This window comes from Bos grunniens, chromosome 27, assembly GCF_055505025.1.
Source record: "Bos grunniens cultivar Pamir isolate PY7600 chromosome 27, Bosgru_T2T1.0, whole genome shotgun sequence".
Lineage (NCBI taxonomy): Eukaryota > Metazoa > Chordata > Mammalia > Artiodactyla > Bovidae > Bos > Bos grunniens.
This window is the reverse complement of record NC_141191.1, coordinates 4,840,829-4,865,931: the sequence shown is the minus strand read 5'-3', so window position 1 is coordinate 4,865,931 and position 25,103 is coordinate 4,840,829. Positions and strand designations below refer to the sequence as shown.

At 41.1% G+C, this 25,103-nt stretch overlaps 1 protein-coding gene and 1 pseudogene across 2 annotated transcripts in view; one reads left to right on the top strand and one right to left on the bottom strand.

Moving 5' to 3' along the window:
* The window catches only part of LOC147343416 (twinfilin-1 pseudogene), a 30,422-nt pseudogene extending 6,715 nt beyond the window's left edge, over positions 1-23,707 (bottom strand). The window contains exons 1-2 of the transcript XR_015155955.1: positions 23,618-23,707; positions 23,440-23,558 (exon numbers count right to left, since the gene is read on the bottom strand). The product of XR_015155955.1 is annotated as a twinfilin-1 pseudogene (transcript). The remainder of the gene's footprint in view (positions 1-23,439; positions 23,559-23,617) is intronic.
* CSMD1 (CUB and Sushi multiple domains 1) overlaps positions 1-25,103 on the top strand; it is a 2,074,203-nt gene that overhangs the window by 533,001 nt on the left and 1,516,099 nt on the right. The window lies entirely within an intron of this gene.

The window sequence follows — 25,103 nt, the reverse complement described above, 5'->3', positions numbered from 1 at the left end:
CCAGCCACTGCACCTGCCCATCAGGGCTCATGTGGATCTTACCAGAAAAGTCACCTCTTTTGTCTCACTCTCTCAAGCATATGCATCTCAAAGTTCTGTGATCCCAGTAAGTCTTTCCAAATGATTTAACTCTGAACAATGTATAATATTTGGCTTTGGGCAGTAACAGCCTCCTGTCCAGAATGTCTAGACCAAGTGACAATCTCAGCTAGAAACTGGCTTTTTGGGATACTGATGAACTCTTTAAAAAAAAAAAAAAATGATTGAAGTATAGTTGTTTACAATCTTCTGTTTCAAGTGTACAGCAAAGTGCATGGTTTTACATATACCCACTCTATCTTAGATTCTTTCCTTATATAGGTCATTACCCTGTGCTATACAGTAGGTCCTTGCTGGTTACCTATTTTATATATAGTAGTGTGCATCCATCAATCCTAGTCTCCCACTTTTCACCTCTCCCTGATCCCCCACGTGGTAACCATAAGTTTGTTTTCTACACCTGTGGCTTTTATTTCTGTTTTGCAAATAAGTTCATTTGTACCATTTTCCATTTTCCTGTTTTAGACAGGTAAACAGCTAAGCAGGATATAGAATCTGAAACAGGGCTACACCTTGAAAACGCTACACTGAGTTGAAGATGCCAGTCGAAATTATCACGCATTGTTGGGTTCTGTTTGTGTGTGCAGAATCAGCAAATCCCCAGAGACAGAGAGTAGCCTGTGGTGTCCATGATCTGGGGTGGGGTGGGGGGAACAAACGAAGAGGGACCGCCAATGGGGACAGGATTTGTTTTGGGGATGCCAAACTTTTCTGAAGAGAGACTGGCAATGGCTGTAAAACTCTGCATACGCTGAATATTACTGATGATACTCTTGGAGACCTTTATGGTATGGGAATTGGCTCAATAAAATTGTTTTAAGAATGCCTCAAAGATGAGCTAGTTAGTTGTACACAGAGAACTAGATAATTGTACACTGAGCCACACTAGGGCTGCTGGACTCAGGAGGGCAACAGAACACAGTGAAATCTGAAGCAAGGTTGAAAATTATGTAAGAGTCATTGATTGGTGGGAAAAAAGGTGGTGACACTCAAAATAATTAGCTACAAGCACAAGGGTAGTCAGTTCTAGAGTAGTGGTTCTGTGTCTTCCAGGTAAAGAGAACATTAATGATTTGTTAGGGATCTCAAAGACTTAAAGAAATTTTATGTTAAAAATAATGGTACTGACAGGCAGAATGCAGACACAATTTAAGGCAGTGAAAGGTCTTCATCCGTTAGTTCAAACCACAGAGTGTACAGCACCAAGAGGGAACCCCAGTGTGAACTGGGCACTCTGGGTGCTGACTGACGTGTTAGTGAAGGCTCCTCAGCTGTAAGAAGTGGACCATCTGGTGGAGATGCTGGTAATAAGGGAGGCTGTGCCTGTGTAAGGACAGAGGTATATGGGCAATCTCTGTACCTTCCACTCATTTTTAAACCACTCTAAAAATAAATTAAAAAAAATAAATAATGAGATTTAGGAAAAAAATTGTAGGCCAGCATATCCATAAGAGAAATGTGTTGTGTCTAACTGAAAGAAGAATGACAAGGCCACCTCAGGTTTGGGGTCAGTTCAGTCGATCAGTCGTGTCTGACCCTTTGTGACCCCAGGGACTGCAGCATGCCAGGCCTCCCTGTCCATCACCAACTCCCAGAGCTTGCTCAAACTCTTGTCCATTGAGTTGGTGATGCCATCCAACCATCTCATCCTCTGTCATCTCCTTCTCTTCCTGCCCTCAATCTTTCCCATATCAGGGTCTTTTCAAATGAGTCAGTTCTTCACATCGGGTGGTCAAAGTATTGGAGTTTCAGCTTCAGCATCAGTCCTTCCAATGAACACCCAGGACTGATTTCCCTTAGGATAGACTGGTTGGATCTCCTTGCAGTCCAAGTGACTCTCAAGTTTTGTCCAAGGGACTCTCAGTTTGGGGATACTGTGAGGTAAAAGCCTACCTTTTTTTATGTAGATCTTCATGTTTAACAAAACCCTTGTCCATTTCATTATGTCCTCATTCCAGCCTTCTGGGGTGTGGCAGGTAGCTAGCTGATGGTACCTTTCTTACATAGAAAGGGGAAATATGTCTCACATGGATACTGTGAGTTACTGAAAGCCAGACTGAAAGCTATTGATGGAGTAAAGTTCAGTTCAGTTCAGTTGCTCAGTCGTGTCCGACTCTTTGCGACCCCATGAATTGCAGCAAGCCAGGCCTCCCTGTCCATCACCAACTCCCAGAGTTCACCCAGACTCAGGTCCATCGAGTCAGTGATGCCATCCAGCCATCTCATCCTCTGTCGTCCCCTTCTCCTCCTGCCCCCAATCCCTCCCAGCATCAGAGTCTTTTCCAATGAGTCAACTCTTCGCATGAGGTGGCCAAAGTACTGGAGCTTCAGCTTTAGCATCATTCCTTCCAAAGAAATCCCAGGGCTGATCTCCTTCAGAATGGACTGGTTGGATCTCCTTGCAGTCCAAGGGACTCTCAAGAGTCTTCTCCAACACCACAGCTCAAAAGCATCAATTATTCGGCTCTCAGCCTTCTTCACAGTCCAACTCTCACATCCATACATGACCACTGGAAAAACCATAGCCTTGACTAGACAGACCTTTGTTGGCAAAGTAATGTCTCTGCTTTTCAATATACTACTTAGCTTGGTCATAACTTTTCTTCCAAGGAGTAAGCTAAAAGATCAGACCCCAAATATTACACCCAGACTATTGCTCTTTCCAGTTGACAAGATAAAAGTTAACAGCTCTTGACTCTTGCAGCTTATGAGGAAATGACCTGAATAAATTCCACAGCACATCTGGTTTAGTTATTTTTGTTGTTTTAATTAATGAATTGTCATACAGCCTATAAGGGGATCATCTATCAACAGAGCTAAAAATGGCAAATCAACTGTAGAACACGTGTGACTCTGTGTAAGTTTGGTCACAGATCCACAAAGATTTCCTCTAAGTCTAGTAGTACATCATCTCTTTTACCTGTGATGGTTCTGCCAGCTTTTTTCCATCAGTTCTGTAGTTAGCAATTAAAAAAAAAAAAAAAAGAAAAACAGCTTCATGTGTCAATGTAAGTCCCCAACGATATAAGCAGAGAATGATGGGTCCCACATCCTGAAATCTGAGGACATGGTTTAATTCTGGGACCGTCTTTTCCAGTGTATTTCTTACATGGTTCAGTCACAGTTTTAGTGCAGTGGATTGAGTGAAGCTTGCTTCACAGGTTTACAGAGATTACTACAAGTACTGTCAACATTGCCTTTTCATTTGAATCTGGACGATGGAGCACCAAGCAGAGCATGGCGCACAGTAGCCATGTGGCGGCGACCCTGCTCTCATTGTGTGACCTACGTGCGGGCTTTGACTCGCACTCTCGGTCTGCACCTAAGCATTGTCTGTGGCACCAGTTCTCAGACCTTCCGTGTTAGGACTGCTTTATACTGTGAAAAATTTGTAAGGCCCCTCATTTAGGATTGCTCAGTTCTTCTTGGACATACTTATATTCAGTATTATTCAGTTCATTTGGATTTTAAATAAAGCTGGACATCGTGCTTTTATTTGCCTTTTTAAAAAATAATCTGGCAGCTCTGCCCCAAAGAGCTTTTGCTATGTGAGTTAAATGACCATGTAAAAAATGACTACTAAGCGTTCTGAAATAGTGATCCATTAATTAAAAAATGTAGTAATAAGTCCATTGAATGTTAATATTAATAACATGGTGATATTAATAATATATTCTAAAGAAAATAATCCCTTTGTCCAGAATAACAGAAATTAAGGGGTGGTATTTTATGGGCAAAATTCTAAATGCCTAGTTTAATAGACAATATCTGGATTTGCCTTAACTTCTTTTGCATTCAGTCTGTAACACTGTGCATTGTGTAGCTTTTGGAAAACTCTCTTGTGCTCTGGTGAGAGAATAAGGAAGGGACAAATAAAGTCTTGGTATCATTGTGATAGGAGTTGTGAATTCAGACTTTTTTCTCAGGGTTCCTCTGAGGGTACCCAGACCACACTTGGAAGAATCACTATTCTGTGGCTTTAAATTTTTGTTAGAGAAACTTTTAGTCTCTGTTCAACTTTTCAGTTTTTTGTATACCTTCTCATATCTGCTGTTACAGCTATAATGATATTACATAAATAAGTAGTCACTAATAAATCTTACAGACCAAGGGAAATGCCATACATTCTCTGGGGTGACACTGAAATTCCACGTTCATGAGTACTTGGAATATACAGTAACGCCAAAAGACTAGTCAGCATTTTTTATATAATAAATGATAAATGTATATAATATGTATGATTTTACATGTTTTGCTATTTTTAAAAACATTATTTATATAATGATTCTTGTCATATCATTTTAAGAAACACATTTTGGCTTCATCATTTGTTGGTCAATTCTGAAATAAATTGTCAGTGAAATGATGTATAATATTAATAGTTTAAGGTTAAACATCAGCTTTTATTCGTAAAACAGTGGGTCTCTTTGTATGCTGCCTTATAAGATGGTCATTTGTGTTTGACCAATGCAGGGTTTTATTTTGCTATATGACAAATATTTTACTATGTGGCATTGAGGGGATACAAGATACTACCAAGCCCACTCATAAAACTGCACCTTTGAGGTCCCCAGACTTCACTGTCATCTGTATCATCCCATCACATGTTTTGTGGCTTCTCTGTGATTTCTAGTTACAAGCAGCATCTATTATCTGCACAGAAACACTTGCTTGAACACTATCCCACATTTCCTGCTATTGTTTGAAAGCCTAGGATGCATCTTCCTTCTTTTATCTTCAAGCTGTTAGCCGAGTAGACTAGTATCTTCCATCTCTCAGGTAGTCAGCACATTTGTGGACTGAATGTGTATTTTATTTTAGTCTGAGTGTCGTCTTAATTGCTTCTTTAATGCACACATTTCCATATGTATTTCTTTTTTATTTTCCTTTTTTTCTACCCATTGGCTGCTTTATACAACAGAAGATTGATAAATCGGACTGGATTCTTTTCCAGTTAAATGCTTGGGGAGTTATTTATTGTGGATATTCCAGAATCTACTTGTTCATTCATTCTAGAAACTTACATGGGGAAATTTGACATACCAGAAACTGTTTCCTGCTGGGGATCCAAAGTCGCACGGCACTTGTGGAGTGAGAAAGCAGTGCTCCCTGGGGAATGTCAGGACCTCTGAGGAGCCCTGAGGGTGGACCTGACTTTTAAATCCACGCTGTAACTGGTTTGCAGACCAAAGAGAGGGAGAGCATGTAGGTGCTGGTGAAGTTGGCACCACAAACATATTTGCAGTTTTCAAGTCAATGTTGTGCTCTTACAGTATTGCGCTGTGTATAATTATAAAATGGTATAATTTTAATATTCCTTATGTTACTTACTCCTCACAAGAGCCCCTGAGGTAGAAATAGATGTGTCCTCGGCCCATTTTCTAAGTCGGTCTTTGAGATCACTGTCAGGCAGCCACCTTCAGAAGAGGGGTTGGAGTCTCGTTTATCTGATGGCATCATGTCTTGCCAAACGCTGTTCTTCTGTCCTTTCAGAAACTCATTTCACACCTTCCTTTGTATGTGTGCGTGAGCATGTGCGCATGTGAAAAGGAATGCTAACTAATGTCAGCCTTCACTCTGTTTAAAAATAGATACTTTTAAATATATTAAAAATATATAAATGTATATGTCCTGGGAATTAGTAAACATACGTAAAAGTAGAGGACATCATTTAGAATAAAGAAACATCTACAATAAAAATCCACTTTGAGGTGTCAGGGCATGTTTTTCTTTCAAAAAAAACAACAAGGAACCATAAAAGCCAGATACTGTATATAAGCATTGCTGGCACCTTTGTCTTTAGATCTACAGTGCAGCCAAGAGATGATAAAGGTGACAGGCATTTCATATTTGGAACTACTAAAGGTTAGGAATCCTTAACCCTTATCAAAAGTACGTCCAAAGGGTGTATAGTGAGAACTTTATTGACCTTGCACCTGAGAATCTGCCATCAGAGTTTCAAGGCTTCAGTGTTGATGAAAAACTGCACCTTATGTAATTAAAACAGGCCCTACTGCTTAGTACTTGTGTGACTTTTGGAGAAGTTCTTAACTTTTCCATACTCATCCCCATGCCTTGTAAGTGAGTAATTAGTATTTATTCTTTTTTCCCTCCTCTCCTTCCCCTTCCCCTCCCACTCCTTCCTGCCTCCCCTCTTCCCCTCCCCCCTTTTTCTTTCCCCTCCTGGCTTATACCCGCTTCCCCTCTTCCCGCTCTTTTCCCCTTCCCCTCCCCTTTCTTCCCTCTCCTCCTCCTTCCCTCTCCCCATTCCCCCTCCCCCTTCCTCCCCTCCCCACCCTTTTATTTCCCCTCCTGGCTTTTACCCCCTTCCTGCTCTTTTCTCCTTCCCCTCCCCTTTCTTCCCCCTCCTCCTCCTTCCCCCTCCTCCTCCTTCCCCCTCCTCCTCCTTCCCCCTCCCCCTTCCTCTCCTCCCCCTCCCCTTTCTTTCCCCTCCTCCTCCTTCCCCCTCCCCCTTCCTCCCCCTTTCTACCCCCTTTCCCTTCCCACCTCCCTGGGTTTATTACCACATCGCCACTGCTGCTACAATTTTCTCTAAAAGAATAGAACAAACTCCACAGTGCCATGAGGCTGCAATGTGAATGGGGTGACTTAGTCAAGTAAGCTGATAACCAAGGTCACAAGTGAGGGGCTGAGAACAGAGAAATCAACCCAGGTCCGGCTCAGGAAATGTCGGCATTAACATGCTAAATTCTACTTTCCTATCAAAAGGGATCATTTGTAAGTTATTGATACAGAAGCATCAGTCCTATGAACTTCAAGAGTTTGAATAAAAAAGAGTGAATCTAGTGATCTTAATTCACCGAGTTTGGATCTTGTTAAGGCAGTTGTCGGTGAGATTGGTAATGATATTTCTAGAGTATCTGATTGACTCTAGTGGGTTTTCAAAGGTAACTTCCATTTTCTGATTTAATAAAAATCTAGGATACAAAGGAGCAGGACATTTGAGAACTTTAGGAAAGATTGCTTAAGATAAATAAATCCTCATTATGTGCTTGTCACGGCCTAAGATTTGACCTAGCAATATCTTTGCTGCTGCTGCTAAGTCGCTTCAGTTGTGTCCGACTCTGTGCGACCCCATGGACTGCAGCCCACCAGGCTCCTCTGTCCATGGGATTTTCCAGGCAAGAGTACTGGAGTGGGGTGCTGCTAGGTCAAACGTTAAACTTGGCTGCAAGTAACATACAAGAAACTACATGGTGAGTCATCTGAGTTTGTGCCTTCTTTTCATACTCAACTAGGAAGTCACTACTTTTATCTCTATTTCCCCCATTCCTGTGAACTGTGCCTATCAAAATATTGGACTATTCCAAGTTTTCTTCACAGAGGGAACTGAGGACCACATTTTTTTTTCCCCCAAATAAAGTTATCTTGAAATTGTGCTACATTTTTCTCTTTACAGTTGATCCTTGAACAGCATAATTTGAACTACACAAGTACACTAATACATGGATTTTTTATTTCAATGAATGCAGTTATCCCTCCACATCTGTGGGTCCTGGTTCCTTAGCTGCAGCTGAATCTGTAGGTGTGGAGTCTGCATATGTGGAGGCCTGGTTATGGGACTTGACCATCCATGAATTTTGGTGTCTACAGCAGGTCCTGGATCCTTGCCTTCACAGATGTTGTAATTTTGCTGTGTGTGTATCTATTAGACAATGAAATGAAAAATCTTTCTCTATCATGTTTGCCTATACCATTTATCACTAATGTATTAGACAAGGAAGAAATATCCATTAAATATTTTATAGAAATGCAGATTCTTCAAGAATACTATTCAAATTTAGTAGATATAATATTCCTATAAAAACACAAATAATGCATGTTATGTCTAATCTTTTCTTTTCCCCCTCTCACCATTTCAGCACCATTTCTTGTTCTTTCGGTCATCCATGCTCATCTTCCCATTTCCATCTCTTTATTCTTCTGGAAGAAAATTAGTATCTATAATCTTCTGATAATAGATAATTCTGTGTGGAATAGCTAAAGCAGCACAGTAAAAATAGAATGCAATTGAAATAGAATACAGTTCTAGTTAAAATATTGTTAACAGCTTTGTGTGTGTGTGTATGCACAGTAAATCACTTCAGTTGTGTCCAACTGTTTGTGACCCTATGGACTGTAGCCTGCTAGGCTCCTCTGTCCATGGGATTCTCCAGGCAAGAGTACTGGAGTGAGTGATTAACAGCATTAAAGAAGAAACAGAAAGAAACAGATAAGATCAATTTCTGTATTTTTCTTTTTTTTAATTTAAATAATTTTCATTTTATATAGAAGTAAGTTAAATTACAATGTCTTATTTTCAGGTATGCAGCTAAGTGATTCCATTATGCATATATGTATATCTACTCTTTTTTCAGATTTTTTTCCTATATAAGTTATTACAGAATACTGAATAGAATTAACCTATGATATACAGTGGGTCTTTTTTGGTTACCTATTTTATGTATAGTAGTGTGTGTATGTTAATCTTTAGTGTGTCAGCATACAGATTTAGTTTGTGTTCTCTTTTTAAAGAACTTGTCAGAATCTGAAGTGTATTTTACACTGATAGCACATTTCAATTCAGTTTTAACTTTTCATTGGAAATACTTGATCTATATTTAGAATGTGTAAAAAATTAGACTTGAAAGATCTGATGAGCGTACTCATGTTCTTCCAAACCTACTTTTGCAAAATTTCCAAAGAAAATCAAATATCAGTTCTAAATTTTACATGTAAATCATTTAAAATGGAAAATTCAATTTTTCAGGCACAGTAGACAAGTGTCCAAGAGTCACATGTGATTTAGAGGGTTGAAAAAGGGGTAAAGAGCAACTTAATCTCTTAAGACAATGCAGAAAGAAAGAGAAAGCATGTGCCTGCACATTACGATTGAACTTGTAAATCTTTACCCCTATTACCCTACCTGACTCTGGCCTGCTTTTGCTCTCTGGATTGTAAACTTTGGAGGCAGGCCCTCCATTTACTCTCTCTTGACTCTTTTTCTCCCCATGAATGCCTGGAAAAGCTGAACTAAACAGGACAGACAGTAGCATCTTGAGGCAGAGCAATCCAAAATAGAGCCCATGTTCTGGCCATGGATGTCACAGCTTCTGACTGGGTTTCCGCTTAGAAGAATGAGGGACAGGAAACGGGAGAATGAGCTGGGAGGACCAAATTGGCCAGACCTGGATTGGGAGAATTTGGGGTACTTTAGCTTTCTCTTGGGGTTTCCATGAGAAATGGTGCAGGAGATAGTGTGGTGACTTCCCAGAAGCATCTCAGAGTCCCCAATTAATTCACAAATAATACCCTGAATGTGATCATTGCATGCTGCATTACAAAGCAAGGCATGGCCCTACAAACATCAGGGGATCAGAATCCATTATGAAAGTGGAGTCACTCAGCTGGAGGTTCTCAGAAATAATTCTTGGTGTGGGTGAAGCACTAGTGAAGGTCAGAATGCAAGCAATTAGTGTCTTATGGAAAATTGACTAAAAGATACGATAGCCTCTCTAGCTCAGCCAACATGTCTTAAAAAAAAAAAAAAAAAATTCTCCGAACATCCACCATGCCAGTATTGTAGTAGGCAGTTTATTCCATTTTCAGATGTTATTAACTCTGAGGAAGATATTTCTTATGCTCTGTTAAATCACTTCCAGTAATTTCCACTCACAGTGCTTATGTGTCTACCCTGTTAGGAAAAGATGAGACTAATGTTATGGAGAAGTCAAATATCTGAAACTGGCAGCTTTTCTGGATAAGGTTTTTCTAGTAGTCATGTACGGATGTGAGAGCTGGACAATAAAAAAGGCTGAGTGCTGAAGAATTGATACTTTTGAACTGTGATGCTGGAGAAGACTCTTGATAGTTCCTTGGACAGCAACTATTTAGTCAACCCTAAAGGAAATCAACCTTGAACATTCATTTGAAGGATCAATGCTGAAGCGCCAATAATTTGGCCACCTAATGCAAAAAGCCAGCTCATTGGAAAAGACCCTGATGCTGGGAAAAATTGAGGACACAAAGAGAAGGGGATAGCAGAGAATGAGATGATTGGATGGTATCATGGACTCAATGGACATGAGTTTGAGTAAACTCCAGGAGATGGTGAAGGGCAGGGAAGCCTGGTATGCTACAGTTCATGGTGAAGGGCAGGGAAGCCTGGTGTGCTACAGTTCATGTGCTACAGTCATAAAGAGCTGGACATGATTTAAGTAAGTAAGTAAGTGAAGTCGCTCAGTCATGTCTGACTCCTTGCAACCCCATGGACTGCAGCCTATCAGGCTCCTCCGTCCATAGGATTTTGCAGGCAAGAGTACTGGAGTGGGTTGCTATTTCCTTCTCCAGGGGATCTTCCTGACCCAGGGATCGAACTCAGGTCTTCCACGTTGTATGCAGATGCTTTACCATCTGAGCCACCAGAGACGGCTTAGCCACCGAATAACAACAACTGGATAAGGTTTTGTTTGTTCTGCGGTGCCGAATAGATCTGGTAATTGTCCAAGTCTCTTGTGAAAATCAGACTGACCAAGTAGACCTGAAGCATTATACTTGAGCTTTCACTCTTGGCAAGGCCAGCCCCAGAATCATCACATAGGCCAAGTTCAGGGCTGCAAGATGAGTTTGGAACACATAGAGGAAAATGCTGTAGTATTTACATTGAAGCCTCCACTGCTTCAAGTTTGTGTACCACTGTCCCCTGGTGTCCACAGGGACTGATTGAAGAACCTGCTGTGGATAACAAAATTCATGGGTGTTGAAGTCCCTTGGTCTCCCCTATATATCTGTGGGCTCCATATCCAGGGATTCAGCCAAGCTTGGAGTGTAAACATCATGCACAATCCATGGTTGGCTGAATCTGCAGATGTGGAATCTGTAGATATGGAGACACTATTTCTTTAAATATTAATTTTATTCCACATGGCATAGAGAAAGATGTGGAAGATGGTGAGGGGGTTTCTGAGACCTCCCTGCTTTAAGTGGCCCTTCCCTGCTCTTCCTAACTGGCCTCTGACAGTATTACCTGAAGGAAATCTTCAGTAACTGTAGCACTATTGGAGATAGTGGTCAAACTATCAGCAGGGTTCTGAGTCACACCTATCAGTCATGTCTACACCCTTAGTTCAGTTCAGTTTAGTCACTCAGTCATGTCCAACTCTTTGCGACACAATGGAATGCAGCACGCCAGGCGTCTCTGTCCATCAAAAACTCCTGGAGTCTACCCAAACTCATGTCCATTGAGTCAGTGATGCCATCCAACCATCTCATCCTCTGTTGTCCCCTTTCTTCCTGCCCTCAATCTTTCCCAGCATCAGGGTCTTTTCAAATGAGTCAGCTCTTTGCATCAGGTGGCCAAAGTTTTGGAGTTTCGGCTTCAACATGAGTCCTTCAAATGAACACCCAGGACTGATCTCCTTTAGGATGGACTGGTTGGATCTCCTTGCAGTCCAAGGGACTCTCAAGCATCTTATCCAATACCACAGTTCAAAAGCATCAGTTCTTCAGCACTCAGATTTCTTTACAGTCCAACTCTCACATCCATACATAGCTATTGGAAAAACCATAAGCTTGACTAGATGGACCTTTGTTGGCAAGGTAACGTCTCTATTTTTTAATATGCTGTCTAGGTTGGTCATAACTTTCTTTCCAAGGAGTAAGCATCTTTTAATTTCATGGCTGCAGTCACCATCTGCAGTGATTTTTGAGCCCCAAAAATAAAGTCTTCCACTGTTTCCACTGTTTATCCATCTATTTGCCATGAAGTAATAGGTCCGGATACCATGATCTTAGTTTTCTGAATGTTGAGCTTTAAACCAACCTTTTCACTCAACTCTTTCAATTTCATCAAGAGGCTCTTTAGTTATTCTTCACTTTCTGCCATAAGGGTGGTGTCATCTACATATCTGAGGTTATTGATATTTCTCCCAGCAATCTTGATTACAACTTGTGATTCTAGCCCAGCGTTTCTCATGATGTACTCTGCATAGAAGCTAAATAAGCAAGGTGACAATATATAGCCTTGACGTACTCCTCTTCCTATTTGGAACCAGTCTCTTGTTCCATGTCCAGTTCTAACTATTGCTTCCTGACCTGAATACAGGTTTCTCAAGAGTCATATCAGGTGGTCTGGTATTCCCATCCCTTTCAGAATTTCCACAGTTTATTGTGATCCACACAGTCAAAGGCTTTGGCATAGTCAATAAAGCAGACATAGATGTTTTTCTGGAACTCTCTTGCTGTTTCAATGGTTTCAGCGGACGTTGGCAATTTGATCTCTGGTTCCTCTGCCTTTTCTAAAACCAGCTTGAACATCTGGAAGTTCACAGTTCACATATTGCTGAAGCCTGGCTTGGAGAATTTTGAGTGTTACATTTTTAGCATGTGACATGAGTGCAGTTGTGCAGTAGTTTGAGAATATTTTCACATTGTCTTTCTTTGGGATTGGAGTGAAAACTGACCTTTTCCTGTCCTGTGGCCACTGCTGAGTTTTCCAAAGTTGCTGACATATTGAGTGCAGCACTTTAACAGCATCATCTTTTAGGATTGGAAATACTCAACTGGAATTTCATCACCTCCACTAGCTTTGTTTGTAGTGATGCTCCTAAGGCCCACTTGACTTCACATTCCAGGATGTCTGGCTCTAGGTGAGCGATCACACCATCGTGGTTATCTGGTTCGTGAAGATCTATTTTGTACAGTTCTGTGTATTCTTGCCACCTCTTCTTAATATCTTCTTCTGCTAGGTCCCTACCATTTCTGTGCTTTATTGAGCCCATCTTTGCATGAAGTGTTCCCTTGGTATCTCTAATTTTCTTAAAGAGATCTCTAGTCTTTCCCATTCTATTATTTTCCTGTATTTCTTTGCATCGTTCGCTGAGGAAGGCTTTCTTATGTCTCCTTGCTATTCTTTGGAACTCTGTATTCAGATGCTTATATCTTTCCTTTTCTCCTTTGCTTATCACTTCTCTTCTCTTCACAGCTATTTGTAAGGTTTCCTCAGACAGCCATTTTGCTTTTTTTGCATTTCTTCTTCTTGGGGATGGTCTTGATCTTTGTCTCTGATACAATGTCACGAACCTCTGTCCATAGTTCAGCAGGCACTCTATCAGATCTAATCCTTTAAATCTATTTCTCACTTCCACAGTATAATCATAAGGGATTTGATAAGAATGATCTCTGTTCATTTCCAAGGAAACCATTCAATATCACATTAATCCAAGTCTATGCCCAACCAGTAATGCTAAAGAAGCTGAAGTTGAATGGTTCTATGAAGACCTACAAGACCTTTTAGAACTAATACCCAAAAAAGATGTCCTTTTCATTATAGGGACTGGAATGAAAAAGTAGGAAGTCAAGAAACACCTGGAGTAACAGGCAAATTTGGCCTTGGAATACGGAATGAAGCAGGGCAAAGACTAATAGAGTTTTACCAAGAAAATGCACTGGTCATAGCAAACACCCTGTTCCAACAACACAAGAAAAGACTCTACTCATGGACATCATCAGATGGTCAACACCAAAATCAGATTGATTATATTCTTTGCAGCTAAAGATGGAGAAGCTCTATACAGTCAACAAAAACAAGACTGGGAGCTGACTGTGGCTCAGATCATGAACTCCTTATTGCCAAATTCAGACTGAAATTGAATAAAGTAGGGAAAACCACTAGACCATTCAGGTATGACCTAAATCAAATCCCTTATGATTATACAGTAGAAATGAGAAATAGATTTAAGGGCCTAGATCTGATAGATAGAGTGTCTGATGATCTATGGAATGAGGTTCATGACATTGTACAGGAGACAGGGATCAAGACCATCCCCAAGAAGAAGAAATGCAGAAAAGCAAAATGGCTGTCTGAGGAAACCTTACAAATAGCTGTGAAAAGAAGAGAAGTGAAAAGCAAAGGAGAAAAGGAAAGATATAAGCATCTGAATGCAGAGTTCCAAAGAATAGCAAGAAGAGATAAGAAAGCCTTCTTTAGCAATCAATGCAAAGAAATAGAGGAAAACAACAGAATGGGAAAGACTAGAAATCTCTTCAAGAAAATTAGAGATACCAAGGGAATATTTCATGCAAAGATGGGCTCGATAAAGGACAAAAATGGTAGGGACCTAACAGAAGCACAAGATACTAAGAAGAGGTGGCAAGAATACACAGAACTGTACAAAAAAGATCTTCACAACAAAGATAATCATAGTGGTCTGAGCACTCACCTAGAGCCAGACATCCTGGAATGTGAAGTCAAGTGGGCCTTAGAAAGCTACAAACAAAACTAATGGAGGTGATGGAATTCCAGTTGAGCTATTTCAAATCCTGAAAGATGATGCTGTGAAAGTGCTGCACTCAATATGCCAGCAAGTTTGGAAAACTCAGCAGTGGCCACAGGACAGGAAAAGGTCAATTTTCATTCCAATCCCAAAGAAAGGCAATGCCAAAGAACACTCAAACTACGGCACAATTTCACTCATCTCACATGCTAGTAAAGTAATGCTCAAAATTCTCCAAGCCAGGCTTCAGCAATACGTGAACCGTGAACTTCCAGATGTTCAAGCTGGTTTTAGAAAAGGCAGAGGAACCAGCGATCAAATTGCCAACATCTGCTGGATCATCGAAAGAGCAAGAGAGTTCCAGAAAAACATGTATTTCTGCTTTATTGACTATGCCAAAGCCTTTGACTGTGTGGATCACAAAAAACTTTGGGAAATTCTGAAAGAGATGGGAATATCAGACCACCTGACCTGCCTCTTGAGAAATTTGTAGGCAGGTCAGGAAGCAACACTTAGAACTGGCCATGGAACAACAGACTGGTTCCAAATAGGAAAAGGAGTACATCAATTCTGTATATTGTCAGCCTGCTTATTTAGCTTATATGCAGTGTACATCATGAGAAATGCTGGGCTGGAAGAAGCACAAGCTGGAATCAAGATTGCCGGGAGAAATAACAATAACCTCAGATATGGAGATGACACCACCTGTATGGCAGAAAGTGAAGAGGAACTAAAAGGCCTCTTGATGAAAGTGAAAGAGGAGAGTGAAAAAGTTGGCTTAAAGCTCAACATTCAGAAAACAAAGATTGTGGCATCTGGTCCCATCACTTCATGGGAAATAGGTGGGGAAACAGTGGAAACAGTGTCAGACTTTATTTTTGGGGGCTCCAAAATCACTTCAGATGGTGACTGCAGCCATGAAATTAAAAGATGCTTACTCCTTGGAAGGAAAGTTATGACCAACCTAGATAGCATATTCAAAAGCAGAGACATTCCTTTGCCAATAAAGGTCTGTCTAGTCAAAGCTATGGTTTTCCCAGTGGTTATGTATGGATGTGAGAGTTGGACTGTGAAGAAAGCTGAGCACTGAAGAACTGATGCTTTTGAACTGTGGTGTTGGAGAAGACTATTGAGAGTCCCTTGGACTGCAAGGAGATCCAACCAGTCCATTCTAAAGGAGGTCAGCCCTGGGTTTTCTTTGGAAGGATTGATGCTAAAGCTGAAACTCCAGTACTTTGACCACCTGATGCAAAGAGTCGACTCATTGGAAAAGGCTCTGATGCTGGGAGGGATTGGGGGCAGGAGGAAAAGGGGACGACAGAGGATGTGCTGGCTGGATGGCATCACTGACTCGATGGACTTGAGTCTGATTGAACTCTGGGAGTTTCTGATGGACAGGAAGGCCTGGCGTGCTGCGATTTATGGGGTCACGAAGAGTTGGACACGACTGAGTGACTGAACTGATCTGAATGGTCTAGTGGTTTTCCCCACTTTCTTCAATTTAAGTCTGAATTTGGCAATACAGAGTTCATGATCTGAGCCACAGTCAGCTCCCGGTCTTGTTTTTGCTGAATGTATAGAGCTTTTCCATCTTTGGCTGCAAAGAATATAATCAGTCTGATTTCGATGTTGAACACCTTGTGATGTCCATATGTAGCATCTTCTCTTGTGTTGTTAAAAGAGAGTGTTTGCTATGATCAGTGTGTTCTCTTGGCAAAACTACTAGCCTTTGCCCTGTTTCATTCCGTACTCCAAGGCCAAATATGCCTGTTACTCCACGTGTTTTTTGACTTCCTACTTTTTATTCCAGTCACTTATAATGCAAAGGACATCTTTTTGGGGGTTTGTACTAGAAGGTCTTATAGGTCTTCATAGAACCGTTCAACTTCAGCTTCTTCAGAGTTACTGGTCGGGGCATAGATTTGGATTACCATGATATTGAATGGTTTGCCTTAGAAATGTACAGAGATCATTCTGTCATTTTTGAGATTGCATCTAGGTACTGCATTTCGGACTCTTTTGTTGATATGATGGCTACTCCATTTTTTCTAAGGGATTCCTGCCCACAGTAGTAGATATAATGGTCATCTGAGTTAAGTTCACCCATTTCAGTCCATTTTAGTTCGCTGATTCCTAGAATGTTTACACCTGCCCTGTTGTAAATACAGGGAAATCACTTATCTAAACCAGCATTCTCTTAAGTTTCAGCAGCGTGCCTCCAGTCCTTAGCCATTCTGATAATAACCTGTTAGAAATTGGAGGAGCTAAGTGACCTCTAAGCCTCCTCCTCCACCCAGCAAGTTATATGATCACCTGCTAGATGCTTCAACCTGGATGTAGTGATTGTACCCTCTTTTACCACCCACCAATGACTTACTGAAATCCAAATTTCTGATCCACTGCAAATGGAGATTGCATGAAGTCTTGACTTTGCCACTATCTACTCAGAGTTATAGACTGTGAAATGAAATACCAAGCTCATTGACAATTATGTGTAGCAAATTCTCTCAGTTAATGTTTGACTTCAGTTTCAGGAGTATGGCTTTTCAGTTAATTTCAAGAGAGAGCCCCCCAACCCAAGGAAGACATGAAAGAGGATGAGTATTTTTCTGCAACTATACTTGGATTTTTATGAATATGGAAACAGAGATGAGCTAAGCAATTTTAGCTTTACCATTTTTACACTTTTGGATGAATATAAAAATAAAACAGAGTATCATGAGTATGATTTTTTCTTTTAAACTGAAGGAAATGGCAACCCACTCCAGTGTTCTTGCCTGGAGAATCCCAGGGATGGCAGAGCCTGGTGGGCTGCCGTCTATGGGGTCACAGAGTCGGACACGACTGACGCAACTTAGCAGCAGCATAAAGAATTTTGAGAGTTGAAGTACGAATGTAATCTAACTTACTAGTAACCGTTATCTTTGTCATTTCTCTACAGAATGTAATCTAACTTACTTGTAAGCATTCTCTTTGTAATTTCGGTGATAAGTTTTAGTGAAATATAAATGTACATATCAAAACCAAAAAAACAAAGACAAAACAAAACCCACCATATACAGTGTAGGAGAACCACAATGCTGTCTGGAATTCTTTTTCTGGTGATCAAAATCTAGAGCACTCTCAAACCTGTGAGGTCCAGCTCAACTGTATCTTACACTGTGGAGCTACCCTTGGCTCTAAAGAGGAGTAGGCTTTCCCCTTCCTGTGCTCAAATAGCATGTTATATCAACTTTTAAAAGTGTGTTACACGTGTGTTAATCTTGTATGTGTGTTTGCGACTCAGTATATATTGAGTAATAAACTCATTTCTGGTCTTCAAGGGAGTAATAATTTATTTGGGAATCCAGTGTGTCAGGAAGTAAATGATTTAATCTATTAATATTACAGATTTTTAAGCTTATAATAGGGGGTGCTGTGATTGGGAAAAACAGGATGAGTGGAATCTACTTAGGTAGACTGTTCTAGATGGACTCCTGGTTTCAAAAAGATGAAGTAAAAACTAGCCTTAGGGAATGCTAACTGGGAGAAAAGATGGTAGTGGGGCAAGAGAGAAAGTGGGGGAAATTTCTTGCTGAGAAAGCCATAAGTAGTGTGACCAATGGGCTTTCCTGGTGGCTCAGATGGTAAAGAATCTACCTGCAATGTAGGAGACTCAGGTTCCATCCTGGAGAAGGCAATGGCAACCCACTCCAGTACTCTTGCCTGAAAAATCCCAGGGATGGAGGAGCCTGGTGGCTGTTGTCTATGGGGTTGCACAGTCGGACACGACTGACGCAACTTAGCAGCAGCAGCAATAGGTTCCATCCTTGGGTAGGGAAGATCCCCTAGAAAAGGGAATGGCTATTTTGGGGGGCTCCAAAATCACTGCAGATGGTGACTACAGCCATGAAATTAAAAGATGCTTACTCTTTGGAAGGAAAGCTATGACCATCCTAGATAGCATATTCAAAAGCAGAGACATTACTTCGCCAACAAAGCTTCGTCTAGTCAAGGCTATGGTTTTTCCTATGGTCATTTATGGATGTGAGAGTTGGACTGTGAAGAAGGCTGAGCACCAAAGATGCTTTTGAACTGTGGTGTTGGAGAAGACTCTTGAGAGTCCCTTGGACTGCAAGGAGATCCAACCAGTCCATTCTGAAGGAGATCAGCCCTGGGATTTCTTTGGAAGGAATGATGCTAAAGCTGAAACTCCAGTACTTTGGCCACCTCATGCGAAGAGTTGACTCATTGGAAAAGACCCTGATGCTGGGAGGGATTGGGGGCAGGAAGAGAAGGGGACGACAGAGGATGAGATGGCTGGATGGCATCACTGACTCGATGGATGTGAGTCTGGGTGAACTTCGGGAGTTGGTGATGGACAGGGAGGCCTGGCGTGCTGCGATTCATGGGGTTGCAAAGAGTAGGACACAACTGAGCGACTGAACTGAACTGAACTGAACCACTCCAGTATTCTTGCCTGGAGAATTCCATGGACAGAGAAACCTGGCGGGCTACAACTCATGGGGTCACAAAGAGTTAGACATGACTGAGCTTCTAACCCTTTTCCATACTTTCAATGTGACTGTTAGGTTGATAAACACTTTTTAACTCCTGCATTACTGGATAATAGGAATATTAGCATGAAGAGTAGCAATGTTACCCTTTGTTCATGCTGAATAATCTTCTATAATTTACTTAGATTTGATTTTGATCTATTAAAACATCAGGGTATATTTTTATCTCAGGAAAGGACATCAGATTTACCTGTGCTTTGCTTCCCTTACACGTTGAAAGACTTAGGATGTTATGTCATTTATGTATGCCATCCTCATGTTTTTAGAGAATCCCAAATCGCCTTATGAATAGTACCTTTTATTCTGAAGACTGAAGCTTTGGTGCTTCTGCCACCACTATTCACTGCTGTTGCAGGGCATGGGGTGCCGCTGTTTTGTGCCTGTGGGAGTAAGAAATGAAATGCCAGGTTTATGACATGACACATGGAGTCAGCCCACATGAATACCACTAGTGTCATGCTGTTCTTGTCTTGTGGCAAGTTACATTTCCAGGAAAAACATAATACTATAATTCAGGTTTTCACTAGATTTTTATGTGATTTTAGACATTTAAAAATCCTAATAAAGCTTGCAGTGAGCTATGCAGTGTTTTCCTTTATTAAACAGCTTGTGTGTCAATTTTATGAAAATCAATATTGCATGGAACAGGATTGGAATCTAACAATAGTACTTGATATTCATCAAAACATGCAGTGTTATATATACTCTTGGAATGCAAAGAAGCCACCTACTCAGTTCAAGTTGCGTGAACTATGCATTTAAAAAAAAAAAAATTTTAACCGCTATTGAGAGTATATTTTTCATAGACACTTGAGAACTAGATTTTTTTACTGTGTACATTTAACTTTGGCTTTGATAAGCAGTTTGTTGAAGGACTGAGAAGCCCTTTATGTTTTGTGATGCATTCTTTAAGGATAGGTATTTGTGTATTGAATATGTTTTATTCTTAAAATGTATTCATACCACTTTAGTTTTAACAAAATATTGGCCCCTTAGGTGTTGAAAGACTCCTGCACATTGAATATACTGTGAATATTTGGTATCAACTCTGAAAATTGTTTAGAATAAAGGAGTAAAGGGAATTAGAAATCAATATTTATTAAGCAGTTAGTATGCTCCAGTTATTCTTTAAGGAGAATCATCTAAGTATTCAACTGAATTGTCACTAATCTTTGAAATTGTATATTATGTCATGGATGAGGAAATCACTGCTCTGGATGATTAACTATTTAACCCATGATTATCCTGATAGGATGGAGAAGGCAATGGCACCCCACTCCAGTACTCTTGCTTGGAAAATCCCATGGACGGAGGAGCCTGTTAGGCTGCAATCCATGGGGTCGCTAAGAGTCAGACACGACTGAGGGACTTCACTTTCACTTTTCACTTTCATGCATTGGAAAAGGAAATGGCAACCCACTCCAGTGTTCTTGCCTGGAGAATCCCAGGGACGGGGGAGCCTGGTGGGCTGCCGTCTATGGGGTCGCACGGAGTTGGACACGACTGAAGTGACTTAGCATAGCATATCCTGATAGGAAGGTAGTCCCTGATGAACTCAATGTCCAAAGCAGGTCTTGCTTAAATACTTAAAGGATGTACAATTTCCATTACCACCTTAGGCTAAAATTATGTCGTTTAACTTTATTTCATAGAATTTGATCATAATATGGTTATATCTCACAAACTGGATGTTTTCTCATATGAATTATTTCATGGAATAGAAACTTGGCTTCCCTGGTGGCTCAGACAGTAAAGAGTTTGCCTGCATGCAGGAGACTTGAGTTTTACCGCTTGGTCAGGAAAATCCCTTGGAGAAGGGAATGCCCAACCCCTCCTGTATTTTTGCCTGGAAAGTCCCATGGACAGAGGAGCCTGATGAGCTGCAGTGAATGGAGTTGCAGAGTTAGATATGACTGAGTGACTAACACTTTCACTTTCAATAGAAACTTACAGTCTTTTTTTGTTGTTGTTGTCCTTTCTTTTAATTTACTTAAAACAGTTTACTGGATGGAGAAGCCCAATGCATAATCTGAATTCCTGCATTCACAATGAAATGCAGAAAAAGAGAGATCTGAATAATTAGTTTTCTCAGTCTTGGACTATATCTGATACACTGAATTTCACTTATCTTAGGTTTTCATTTTTCATAGTGAAAAGTGATAGCATGCTGAATTAATAACTTAGAGTCATGAAATTCATGTTTGTATGAAAATGTGACATTTGTATTCACCCTCAAGCTACTGTAAAGGAAGGAATTTTGTCATATTTTGCTGAAAATAACCAAAATAAATGTATTAATATTTCCTGAGTTGATCAACAAGAAATTTGTATGGATTTCTCCAAATGCAAAGGTGTCTTTTTGGTACTGAGAGACAAATGTGCAGAGACTCCTATGTGGGGGGAGTTTGAGGGGCTGGGGACTGATCAGAGAAGAAAGTATAACTGTGAGAGGCTGTGATATACAGCAAGCTCTATAGGTTGATGTTCAGAGTAGCTTGAATGGGAGGGGTGTTCAGAGCATGAGAGCTTCTAGAGGTTTCCAGAAGTGTCTAGAAGACCACACCCTGAATGGGAGGAGGGTGGGGTGCAGTGGGGCTCACATGGGAAAGGAGAATGGAAGAGGGACTTATGTGTTTAGGTGATGTCATGGAACAGTACAGGAGGGAGCCTTCGGGCCAGAGGACCCCAAAGGGCAGGCATGGCTCAGAGTCTGAATAAGTCATCTAGTATGGGGGTGTACACAGCAGAAATGTGTTGTCTCCACGTTCTGGAGGCTGGAAAGCCAAGATCAGGTGTTGGCATCTTGGCTTGTATGGTCCTCTTCTCACTGTGTCCTTGTATGACCTTTTTTCTCCGTGCGTCTGGGTTCTTACAAGGTTGGATGCAGTCCTGAAGTTAAGTAAGTTTTACTTTATAGCTTCTCTAGAGAACTGTGTCCAAATGCAGTCACCCTGTGAGGCTGGTCGGGGTGACGGCTTAGCACAGGCATGTCTGAGGGACACAGCTCAGCTCATCTCAGGGACCAACAGCCTCAAGGCCCCATCTTATCAATGGGCAGCCGCTGCCAGGTGAGGATTTGCAGAGGTTCTAAGCGGCCACAAATGTGTGAGTTTGGGGTTATTTTTAAAATAATTGAATGTGTAAAAAAAGGGAGTTTGATACCAGTGGGCTTTTGAGCTAACAGTTTACTTCTTGCCATGAAGACATACAGAGCCAACATGGAGGCCATTTTTGCTCACATAGATGGCACAGGTCTGACCCCGAGGTCCGTGGGACTGATGCTTCTTGCTCACACCCCAAGGCAGGCACCCAAGGTAGAATCAGTTATCTGCCTTCTTTCTTCTAGTATTGCTTGTTGTAGAAATATCAACCCACCTGCCCCTTCAATACCCAGTTCAGATGTCCAGTTGAAAGCAAGTATACCAAACTCAAATTTAACTGGGATTACTCTACCTCATTTTCAATAATGTTATGAAGTTTTTAATAAAAATGTGTATTTCATTTAGCTCACATTTCTAGACATTTCTTTACATCTGGATTAGATATTGCTGCTGCTCTAAAGCAGTTCATGACTTTCTCTGGTAAAGCGGCCACTGTCTTGGTCCAGTTGCCCCATAGTCGTCTACATCATTCTGGACTGTGTCACGGCACCTGTCACCTGGTAGCATAGCTGTGCTTCATTATATGTGCATCTCCCTAAATCTATCCATTGTGTTCCATCTAGGACTATGGTCTCTGCATGCAATTCCATTTCCTAGCAGATAACCTAGTGAATGATAGGTGCACATAAAATATTACTGATCAATTAAGTGAGTAGAGTGAGGGAGAGGCTCCCGAACTGAGACACGGTAGTAAACTCTACACTGACAGGTACATTTCTTTCCAGAGCTTTTGTGGAAAATCTTATAGACAAAGAATGGGATATACAATATTATTTGCTTCCTGAGTGTGGAGAGTAGTGGTTGAGATTGCTTCTTTTTAAGAGTGGAGAACTACCATGAAAATGAAACGACATTATTTCTGCTGAGGCTCCTTTAAAAGGCCCAAGGTTGTCTTACTGTAATGAAGAGTCAGAATTCTTATTACTGTTGAGAGTGAGCTTTGTTTCTGGTCTGGCTGTTTCTGGGGAGGGAGGTACTTTTCCTACTGGTGTAAGTTGAAAAATAAGAATAGCAGCTCCTACCAAGACAAGAGTTGTACACTCACCAAAGAGTCTCCCAGTGAGTCTCTAGTTTCCACAATCATGTTTTGAAGAAGTTGCTAATATGAGGTTTAATTTCTGTTTCTTCATTACATATCAGATACTGTATTTGGACAGTTTAGATTTCCTTTCTCATCAGATAGGGCATTATACTAGTTTTACTATGTGAAAACTAGGAAAAACAAGAATTATCAAGGTTGATTGAGTCATGTGGTCTCAGTAGCTAACTGTTGAGTTGGACTTTGCATCAGTTTTTCTGACTTGACTCCTACTTGCCATCCATTATTAGTATTACTGTGATGATTCTTACTAAGTGAGCAGCGGTCCCAGATTGAGCTTGTCCAGGAACCAAAGGATCCTTAGGTTCATGTCTTCAGTATCTACATCATCAGGAGAGACTAAAAGCAAAGACACAGAGGGGCACGCTTGCTAAAAGTCAAATGTTATTCAATGTTTTAGGGATCTTATATTGCTGCTCAAACAAGTACTTTGACAAGCGCTTTGTTGGGGGACTGCACTATGTGTCCAGACAGGGCATATTCACTTTGCTCTTGGACATTGGCTCTGATGATCACCATCCTTGCCTCTTCTGTGTGTCTCCCTCAACTGCGGGAGGTGGCAGACACCACACTGTCTGGTAGGAATCCTGGTGGCTTAGGCTGGCTAGAACCTCTAGACTGTCATTTTATTCCTTCTATTAATTTAGTTCTCCTCAAAAATCTACTGTTTACTTTCCAAGAATCTTCGCCTATTCCTCTGCCATAGTTTCCACTGACTTTTTCTGTCACAGAGTTTACACTTCTCACACCGCTGAGTTTATGACTTCCCAGCCTGACACACTGAGTGACTGAAGTGCACTGAACTGAGCCTGATAGCACCAAGATGCAGATGTGCTACATGTCTTGTGTCTTCTCTCTTGCTGACTCTCTACAGAATGGGAAGTTTAGAACAGTTCAGTTGCTCAGTCGTGTCTGACTCTTTGCGACCCCATGAACCACAGCACACCAGGCCTCCCTGTCCATCACCAACTCCCGGAGTCCATCAAACCCATGTCCATTGAGTCAGTGATGCCATCCAACCATCTCATCCTCTGTCATCCCCTTCTCCTCCTGCCCTCAATCTTTCTCAGCATCAGGGTCTTTTCTAATGAGTCAGCTCTTCGCATGAGTTGGCCATAGTATTGGAGTTCCAGCTTCAACATTAGTCGTTTCAGTGAACACCCAGGACTGATCTCCTTTAGGATGGGCTGGTTGGATCTCTTTGCAGTCCAAGGGACTCTCAAGAATCTTCTCCAACACCACAGTTCAAAAGCATCAATTCTTCAGCACTCAGCTTTCTTTATAGTCCAAATCTCATATCCATACATGACTACTGGAAAAAACATAGCCTTTATTAGACTGACCTTTGTTGACAAAGTAATATCTCTGCTTTTTAATATGCTGTGTAATAACTTTCCTTCCAAGGAGTAAGCGTCTTTTAATTTCATGGCTGCAGTCACCATCTGCAGTGATTTTGGAGCCTAGGAAAATAAAGTCAGCCACTGTTTCCACTGTTTCCCCATCTATTTGCCATGAAGTGATGGGACCAGATGCCATGATCTTAGTTTTCTGAATGTTCAGCTTTAAGCCAACTTTTTCACTCTCCTCTTTCACTTTCATCAACAGGCTCTTTAGTTCTTCTTCACATTCTGCCATAAGGGTAGTATCATCTGTATATCTGAGGTTATTGATATTTCTCCTGGCAATCTTGATTCCAGCTTGTGCTTCTTCCAGCCTGGCTTTTCTCATGATGTGCTCTGCAAATAAGTTAAATAAGCAGGGTGACAATATACAGAATTGACGTACTCCTTTTCCTACTTGGAACCAGTCTGTTGTTCCATGTCCAGTTCTAACTGTTGCTTCCTGACCTGCATACAGGTTTCTCAAGAGGCAGGTCAGGTGGTCTGGCATTCCCATCTCTCAGAATTTTCCACAG